Genomic DNA, 10405 nt, shown 5'->3' on the forward strand with positions numbered 1-10405 from the left:
TTTCCGGGCCGTATGGCCATGTGCCAGAAGCATTCTCTCCTGACGTTTCGCCCACATCTATGTCACGCATCCTCAGAGGTTGTGAGGTCTGTTGGCAACTAGTCAAGTGAGGTTTATATATCTGGAATGTCCAGTGTGGGAGAAAGAACTCTTGCCTGCTTGAGGCAAGGGTGAATGTTGCAATTGGCCAGCTTGATTAGCATTGAATGGCTTTGCAGCTTCAAAGCCTGGCTGCTTGCCTGGGGATCCCTTGTTGGGAGGTGTTAGCTGGCCCTGATTGATTCTTGTCTGAAATTCTCCTGTTTTGAGTGTTGCTCTTTATTTATGGTAAGCGTTCTTACCATACGTCAAAGGCACCACTGACCGCATGGGGAAGCTGATGAAGAAACACAACTTACAAACTACCTACAGACCCACTAAGAAAATCCAACAAATGAAAATTATTATTTATTATTTCCTGTATTTCTATCCCGTCACTTCTCAACCCCCGAAGGGGTACTCAGGACAGCTTACAATGGGCCTCGTTATGAGGCCACTACATAACAATTACAATAATAAATAATACAATTGTCTGGTTGCGGATGACACACGATAAATAAATACAATAATAAAACCACAACTGAACATAAAACATAATTAAACAATACATAAGCCATAATTAAAAACAGTAAAACAGTCTCGTCAGCCATATCATCCTTCCAGTCAAGTCACTTCTAAGGTGCTGCTTACATCTATTGTCCAAAAGCCTGATCCCAAAACTATGCCTTTAATTTCTTTTGAAAAGCCAAGAGGGAGGTGGCCAATCTTACCTCAGTTGGGAGTGTGTTCCATAGGTGGTGAGCTACCAACGAGAAGGCCCTGTCTCGTCCCCGCCAGGCGCATTTGTGCTGTTGACGGGAGCGAGAGCAGGTGGGGTTTAAATATCTGGAATGTCCAGGGTGGGAGAAAGAACTCTTGTCTGTTTAAGGCAAGTGTGAATGCTGCAATTGGCCACCTTGATTAGCATTGAATAACCTTGTAGTGCCCAGACAAAGAACATGAAAGGGATATGTTGACAAGCTGGAATGGGTCCAGAGGAGCGTGACTAAAATGATAAGGGTCTGGAGAACAAGCCCTGTGAGAAGCGGCTTAAAGAGCTGGGCATGTTTAGCCTGAAGAAGGGAAGGCTGAGAGGAGACATGATAGCCATGTATAAATATGTGAGATGATGTCATAGGGAGGAGGGAGCAAGCTTGTTTTTCGCTGCCCTGGAAACTAGGATGCAGAACAATGGCTTCAAACTACAAGAAAGGAGAATACATCTGAACATTCGGAAGAACTTCCTGACTGTGAGACCTGTTTAGCAGTGGAACTCTCTGCCTCAGAGTGTGGTGGAGACACCTTCTTTGGATACTTTTAAACAGAGGCTGAATGTCCATCTGTCAGGGGTGCTTTGAATGCGATTTTCCTGCTTCTTGACTGGGGGTTGGACTGGATGGCCCATGAGGTCTCTTCCAACTCTATGATTCTATGAAAGGCACTGCAGACTAGTTCAACCTGAGAAGTCAACCATAGCAGAGCACTTGATGAACCAACTTGGACTCAGCATATTATTTACTATTATTTATTATATTATTTAAAAACACAGAAATGCTGGACCTTTCTAACAACGACCATGTCAGACTACACAGAGAAGATACTGAAATCCCCAAGCATGTGGACAATTTCAACAGAAAGTAAGAAACCATGAAAACGAACAAAATCTGTCTACCAGTATTAAATAAAACCTTTAAATCAGGACAGTAAAGAAAGAACAACATTCAAAAACGGGCATTCCAGAGAAGCAACAGACGGCTAATCACCTCCCAACAAAGGATCCCTCAATCCTAATCAAGGTGGCCATTTGCAACATTCACACCTGCCTCAACCAGACGAGATTTTTCTCCCTAATACATCCCACAGATATATAAACCCCACTTGCCTAGTTTCCAACAAACTTCACAACATCTGAGGATGCCTGCCATAGTTGTGGGCGAAACGTCAAGAGAAAATGCTTCTGAAACATGGCCATACAGCCTGGAAAACTCACAGCAACCCAATAATCAAATACATTGTAGAATTTTCTTAGGCAAGAAATATTCAGGTGGTTTTTGCCAGTTCCTTCCTGGAGGAGGGCGGAAGGGCGGAAGTGTATGTGGCAGCTTTCTGATTGGCTGCCACTTTCACAGGCCACTGTGACCAACACGGGTGTCACACCTGGACCAAACTTGGCACACATAACCCCCTATGAACCCCTTTACATCCTGGTGTGGTTTGGGGGAGGATGGACAATGGATGATGGGATTTGTAGTACTTTCCAACCCTTTGGTTCCCACAGACCACTTTGACCCCCAACAAAGACTGATAAAGACCAAACTTGGCACACAGAGCCCCCATGACCCACTCTACATCCTACTGCAGTTTGGAGGGGGGCAGACCATGATGGGACTTGAAGTACCTCCACTCACTTTCCGAGACTGCTGCGACCCTCATCCAATGACTGAACAAGACCAAACTTGGCACACATAACTCCCATGACCCCTTTTACATCCTGGTGAGGTTTGGGGGAGGGCGGACAATGGATGATGGGATTTGTAGTACTTCCCAACATTTTGATTCCCAGAGACCACTGCAGCCCCCAACAATAACTGATAAAGACCAAACTTGGCACACAGAGCACCCATGACCCATTCTGCATCCTACTGCAGTTTGGAGGAAGATGGACCATGGATGATGGGACTTGAAGTAACTTCACTCACTTCCCGAGACCGCTGTGAACATCATCCAATGACTGATAAAGACCAAACTTGGCACACAGAGCCCCCATTACCCACTCTACATCCTGGTGTGGTTTGGAAGAATTTGGAGATGGATGATGGGACTTGCAGTAACTTAACTCACCTCCTGAGACCACTGAGACCCTCGTCAATGACTGATCAAGACCAAACTTGGCACACAGAGCCCCCATGACCACTCTACATCCTGGTGCACTTTCGAGGAGGACAGAACATGGATGATGGGACTACAAGTACCTCCATTCACTTCCCAAGACTGCTGCAAACCTCATCTAATGACAGATCAAGACCAAACTTGGCACACAGAGCCCCCGTGAGCCACTCTACATCCCAGTGCTGTTTGGAGGAGGACCAATGATGGATGATGGGACTTGCAGTACCTTCACTCACTTCCTGAAACTACAGCGACACTCATCCAAATACCAATAAAGACCAAACTTGGCACAGAGAGCTCCCATGGCCAACTCAACATTCTGGTGAGGTTTGGTGGAGAACAGACTATGGATGATGGGAATTGCAGTACCTTAACTCACTTTCTGAGACCACTGTGACCCTCATTCAATGACTGATCAAGACCAAACTCGGCACACAGAGCCCCCATGACCCACTCTACATCCAGGTGCTGTTTAGAGGAGGATGGACCATGGATGATGGGACTCAAAGTATATCACTCACTTTCTGTGACAGCTGTTAACCTCATCCAATGACTGATCAGAACCAAACTTGGCACACAGAGCCCCCTTGACCCACTCTACATCCAGGTGCTGTTTGTAGGAGGATGGACCATGGATGATGGGACTCAAAGTATATCACTCACTTTCTGTGACCGCTGTTAACCTCATCCAATGACTGATCAGAACCAAACTTGGCACATAGACCTCTCATGATCCACTTTGCGCCCTGGTGTGGTTTGGCCGGGGATGGACCATGGATTATGGGACTTGCAGTATCTTTGCTCAATTCCTGACACCACTACAACCCTCATCCAATTACCGAAAAAGACCAAACTTGGCACACTGAGTCTTCATGATGCACTCTACATCCTGCTGCGGTTTGGAGTAAGATGCAAAATGGATGATGGGACTTGCAATACATGCACTTCCTTCCTGAGACCATTACAACTGCCAACAATGATGGATCAGGATCACAATTGACACAGAGAGCTCGCATGACCCACTCTGCATCCTGGTGTGGTTTGGAAAATTTTTGAGATGGATGATGGAACTTGCAGTAACTTCACTCACTTCCTGAGGCCACTGAGACCCTCGCCAATGACTGATCAAGATCAAACTTGGCTCACAGAGCCCCCATGACCCACTCTACATCCTGGTGCACTTTCGAGGAGGACAGACTATGGATGATGGGACTTCAAGTACCTCTCCTCACTTCCCAAGACTTCTGCAACACTCATCTAATGACCAATCAAGACCAAACTTGGCACACAGAGCCCCCATGACCCACTCTACATCCTGGAGCAGTTTGGAGGAGGATGGACCACAGATGATGGGACTCACAGTACCTTCACTAACTCCTGAGTCCACTGCGAGCCATATAAATAACTGAAAAAGATCAACCTTGATACACAATTCCTTTCTCAAATAACCCAGGCAGCGCCGGTCCCCAAGCTAGTATAACATAAAGGATGGAATGTCATGTTCCATCTGCATGATTACGACTCCCTCAAGTGGTAAAAAGAAGAAAATCCCATTCAAAAGTTGGTTTGGGAAGAATAGATAATTTGAAAGAGTGGGGGAACCCTGTATTAATTTAATGTGAATTTTAGGTTGGCAGAAATGAGCAGAGAATACAGATATGGAATACAGTTTCAAGAAATCCGTATTGAAAGAAATAGGGTTTATTATCTCTCAAGCTTTCTTTTTCATGAACAACAACCACTGTATGTAATCTTTTGTTTTCAAATTGATGATGCCAAAATGGCTGGCTAGCTACATTGTTAATAGGAAGGAGGGAGCTTTGTAACCAGCAAAATGCAGCAAATAATGATCAGTCTCTCACATTTTCCAGAATTCTTCCCAAATAATTTTTATTAAACGTTTACTAAGAAAGTGGGAGCTGGGGGAAAGGGGAAAGGAAAAAGGAATAAAAATAGATAATAGATTTGTTGTTGGCTAGTTGCATCATTGCAAAAGTCTAATATGTCACAAGAGTGGGGATTGTTGGTATGGGGAGTTCTTTTACCAAGTTGTTACAACTAAGGCTTCATCTCTATTTCTTTAACATATATTTCACAAAATTTTGAAGATTCTTAACAATTTTAATTCTAAGTCCATTGACTGTATCTTCTTGTTTCTTCTCACATTGTGTCCTGGACTTCATATATTCTTTTCCGGTTCTTCTTCAATAAAAATTGATCATAATTTTTAGTTATAGATAGCTCTACATTAAATCTTTTCTTAAATTATTTATTATTATCCACGAAGAAAATTCTACAATTTTCATCTAAATTGTTATTAGGTTGGTATTTATATCATTTTATCATTATCATACCTTCTCTTCCTTCTTTAGTATTACATCAGATCTATATAATTCCATATAACCAATCCATTTTTATTGCCTATCACAGTTTTATTAGTTAATGCCATTTCACGGAATTTCTTAAATTTTGGGTATGTGCAGAATCCAAAACATACACCACTACTAGCAATAATATTTTTCACCCACACTCTTGAGTTCTCATTTTCCTGGTGTTTAACAGACAAACACACACACATATATGATTAAAAGCCAAACTTTCAATTCCTCTAATATTTGAGCTCAATTTTATTTGTTAAATATGGGCATTTCAAAAACTCTTCTGATTTAATCATAATCACTCTGTTTAGTTAATGTTTCACAAAATTTTTTACATGGGTGGGTGCTTAGTATAAAATACAAGTATGTATAGACAATAATACTAATATTTTCCATCTACAACTCTTGGGTCCAAAAACTCTTCTGATTTAACCATAGACACCATTCCATCTGAGGGAGGACCTTAGTAGAACTGGTTGTTGTTTTAACCTCATATTATTATCTTGTAGGTGTAAATCTCTTGATTGGAGATCGTGCAGCTTTGATACTTCACCAGTTGTATTAAGCTTCAAAATTTGTAATCCAGCATATCCAAAATGTGCGATATAGCTTGTAATTTATCCAATTTCCAAGCCATTGTTTAAGAATTCAAATTGAACAATTATTTCTTTTTTCCATTTTTCGGGGTTTTTTTTCCACCTGCTTCTTCTGAATACACAGCCATCCTTTTATCTTGTCCTTCTCTTGGCAAAGTTTATAGTCTTTTAAAGCATTAGCTGTTGTGTTTTTATATTTTTTTCTATTGCTGACTGTTGAAAACGTTTTTCAACATTCTCTAGAATTTGTCATGCTTAATGTTAAATAAAAACTGAAAAGACACCAGGAAAGAGTAAAACGTCCTTGCATAAGGCGGAAAAATTGAAATGCTTAATAACCTTTTTTGAAAAATCAAGGCTAAAGAAGACAGCTTATTAAATGAACTTAAATTTCTTCACTTTTTGTGTCACTTTAATTGAAATGGTTCTACTTTTTCATTACACCCCTAGCATATTTATACAGGTACATATAATAATATGTACCGGTGCATATTTTTAACCAGTACAAATAAAACACATGTACATATAAAAATATCAATTCATACTCAATAACCAAGCTGCAATCCTCTGACCATGATGGAAAATTACTGAAAGGGATTCTAACACAGAATCTACTCCTTTCTGCACATGAGCTTGGTATATTGCAAGAGGAGAAAATGGCAGCAAGGCTCCCCTCATCTACTTCTGTTAAATTGGATTTAGAAATGGCACTCTAGTTGCAATGGAAGTGGATAAAGTTAACAAGCACTCTTAGAAATAAAACATTATTCTCGATAATGTGGGAAAGTTTTCTTGAGTCTTCTCTCCTCCCAATGCAAATCACGTCTTCTTCCAAGGGAAGCAATTGGGCTTTGATTCACACCAAACTGAGTATGTGGTGCACTGTGCTTCATGCTAGAAGACTCTCCCATATATGTATGGCAATGATAGTGTGTATCCAAATGTTTAAATGGAGACCCATACATGGACACTGCCTATTCAACCCTGGACTTCCTTTTCAGGATTGAAAAACATGATTTTTGGGGGGTAGGAAAAAATGAACATTGATCACAGTCTTGTGGAGAAAACATGTATGTGCTACAAAGCACTAAGCCTCTTTTTTAAAAGTTATTACGGCAATGGCACATCTACTCATGCAATGATCATTCAAAGCAATACTTGGTTTTCTCACACATACTGTCTTCTCAAAGCCAAGGCAGAAACAACAAATGCTTTCAGGCATGATACATTGCACTTGAATTAGTCTGCCAACAATAACAAGAGGCAGGCTTGTTTTCTTCTCCTAACACGTTGCTTTCCTAAGCAGCCATCTTCACTAGAATGCCAATGCTGGGAATTTTTCTAGGCTTTGTTATCTGCCCAGAAGTGGTATAAGGCTGTACATGGTGAAGACCCTATTAAGGGGGCTGAGTTATTGAGAAAGTGTTTTGACACAGAGGATGTAAAAAGCCATTATTGACTTGGTCATGCTGCATATTAGTTTTGTAGGAAAGGCAGACATGTTTAGCTATCATTCCCCTTTGGTGGTGTATCTTTTGCATTGCCAGACATCAGCACTTGTGCAGTGTAGCTGAAAGACAAAGGAAAATTCTGATTAGTCATAGTTCAATTTCCACCCACCCCCTGCACCCTGGTTAGTCTGAACACTGTCAGTATGTACTCACATTTTATTCCTTTTAGTACAACGAAACTCATAATGTAACTTGTTTCTTGCACTGAATTCTCTGCAAACAATTTCCACTGAGGAGGGACTCAGGCCGGTTCACAACGTGTGTTCATATACAGTAATATAAAAAACAGCACAGTGCATCATTATACATTAAAATATAAAATAGAATAGGCAGTAAAGGACCTAGTTATGTTTTTTTTCTGGTCCTAATCTAATTTAGTGCCATTTATGGTTCTGCAATGCCAGAACTGTACTTTATCTGCAGTTACCTTGGTATAAAGATTCCAGGCAAGTGGCCTGGAAAATCCATATACTGGCTGTGAACATTGAGCATCTCAGGCCCCATCCATACAGGGCCCATAACACAGGAGCTGCCATGGTTTTACCGGAGATGTCCAAACAACATCTCTGGTTAAAACTGAATTAATTCAGGGCAAAGCAGGAAAACCCTGCTTTGTCCTGAATTAATTAGGAACTGGATTAGATAGGGGTCTTCCTCAAAGACCCAGGTCTAATCCAGTATTGATCCTATTCTGAACACCCCCTCGATAGTCCTGGGACTACCGAAGAGGTGGTCCACACAGCCCTCTTGGATTTTCCGGGCTGAATCAGCCTGAAAAATCCAGAGGGTTGTAACCCCCTCCCCAAAAACCCATAAAAAACCCTTTAAAATAAAATAACATTTATTTATTTATTTATTTATTTATTTTTAAAGGGTTTTTAAAAGGATTTTTGGAGATGGGGTTAGAGTGTCTGGGTGTTTTTCTGGAAGGTTCTGGGAGGGCATCTAGACACCCACCACCAAGAGCACAGGCTTTGCAGCCTGATGGAATAGAAGGCCACCCGACCCATGTCAGTGCAAACTTCTTCCCTGTGTGGAACCTGCCTTAATGAGCATTGGAAGGGTCTAAAATGGAAGAGCTGTTAATGGTTTTGTAGATTCCAAAACATTTGTGATATCTGTTGATAATTAAAGGTATACCGTAGTTCCAGACTTACGATTCTTATAACATCACAATTTAAGTTGATGGGACCAAATTTAAGCTTCTGAACAGGCTTCTAAGGCAACCCACATAGAACGCCTTGTGGTAGTCTATATGAGATGTAATGAGCATGGGCCACCATGGTGAAGTCTGACTTCCCAAGGTATGGGTGTAACTGGTGCACAAGTATTAATTGTGCAAAGGCTCCCCTGACCACCACCAAAACCAGGAACTCTAGGCTCAACAATGAATCCAGGACCACTCCCAAGCTGTGAACCCCATCCAACACAGATTGTAATCCTATACTCTGTTAGGCCTTCCCACTGATCAAGAGTACCTCTGTCTTGTCTGGATTCAATTTCAGTTTGTTTGTCCTTATCCTGTCACGGCCGCCAAGGACCCGTTCAGGACCTGAACAGCCTCCTTAGCTGTAGGTGGAAAGGGGTGATATAGTTGGACATCATCTGTGTACAGATGGCATCGAACTCCAAAACTCAGGATGATCTCCCCCAGTGGTTTCATGTAGATGGTAAACAACATGGGAGACATTACTGATCCCTGCGGGACCCCAAAGGACAATGGTTGCAGGGTTGAGCAGGTGTCCCCCAACAACACCTGAGAATGGCCCTCCAAGAAGGACTGAACTCACTGCAAAACAGTAGCCACAAGCCCCATTCCCATGAGGCGACTCAGAAGGATAACATGGTCTATGGTATGAAAAGCTGCTGAGAGGTCTAAGAACCAACAGGAGTACATTATCCCTGTCAAGTTCCCTATGTAAATCATCCACTAAGGCAATGGTTCTCAACCTGTGGGTCCCCAGGTGTTTGGGCCTACAGCTCCCAGAAATCCCAGCCTGTTTATCAGCTGTTAGGATTTCTGCGAGTTAGAGGCCAAAACATTTGGGGACCCACAAGTTGAGAACCATTGCACTAAGGAGACCAAGGCTGTTTCTGTACCATGGTCTGTTCTAAAGCCAGACTGCAAGGAGTCTAGAAAATCAGTTTCTTCCAAGAATACCTGGAGTTGCGAGGCCACCACATGTTCCAAGACTTCGTCCAAATAAAGGAGACTGGAGACTGGCTGGAAGTTGTTCAACTGAGTGGTGTCCAGTGATGGTTTTTTCAACAGCGGTTTCATGATGGTCTCCTCTAGGCCCTCTGGAATCTTACTTTTTCGTAAGGAAGCATTAACCACTACTTTCACCCACTCTGCCATAGTTATGCATCTATCTTAAGTTAACCTACCTGACCCATGTTTAAAATATTTTTGTATAACTAAATTTGGGAAGTAATTATTATATGAGTGAATACAGAAAATGTTGCCCCCCCCCCCCCGGTGTAACTCCCAACAGATTTAGTCAAGCATAGTGAATGAGAAGAAGGAATACTGGGAGTTACAGTTCAACAATATCTGGAGGGCAGCACTCCCCCCCCCCATTGTATTTATAAATAGAATCAATTCTGGAGATTTCTGTAATTTCTATATGTTCTATACTTTACAAACTTCTATACTTTACAAAGAAAAGCATCTTTCAGTTTAAAGAAGAGATAGATGACTTTCTGCATTTGACTATATTGATAAGACCAAGGACTATTCCAAGACATTTTCTTGTCTAAAGCAAAGCTGAAAATAGCAACTTCTATTGACATTAAAGTCCCCTGTAGCCAAAGCCAAGTAAATTATTTTGGCACATAAAGAAAATCCCACAAACCCATCCTATCCTTGGTATTGAACATATACTTTTGTTATTTGTCATCAAGTCATGATTGAATTATGGCAACCTGTAAATGGGAAACCTTTAAAGAGCCC

The sequence above is a fragment of the Anolis sagrei genome, chromosome 3 (assembly GCF_037176765.1).
Source record: "Anolis sagrei isolate rAnoSag1 chromosome 3, rAnoSag1.mat, whole genome shotgun sequence".
Lineage (NCBI taxonomy): Eukaryota > Metazoa > Chordata > Lepidosauria > Squamata > Dactyloidae > Anolis > Anolis sagrei.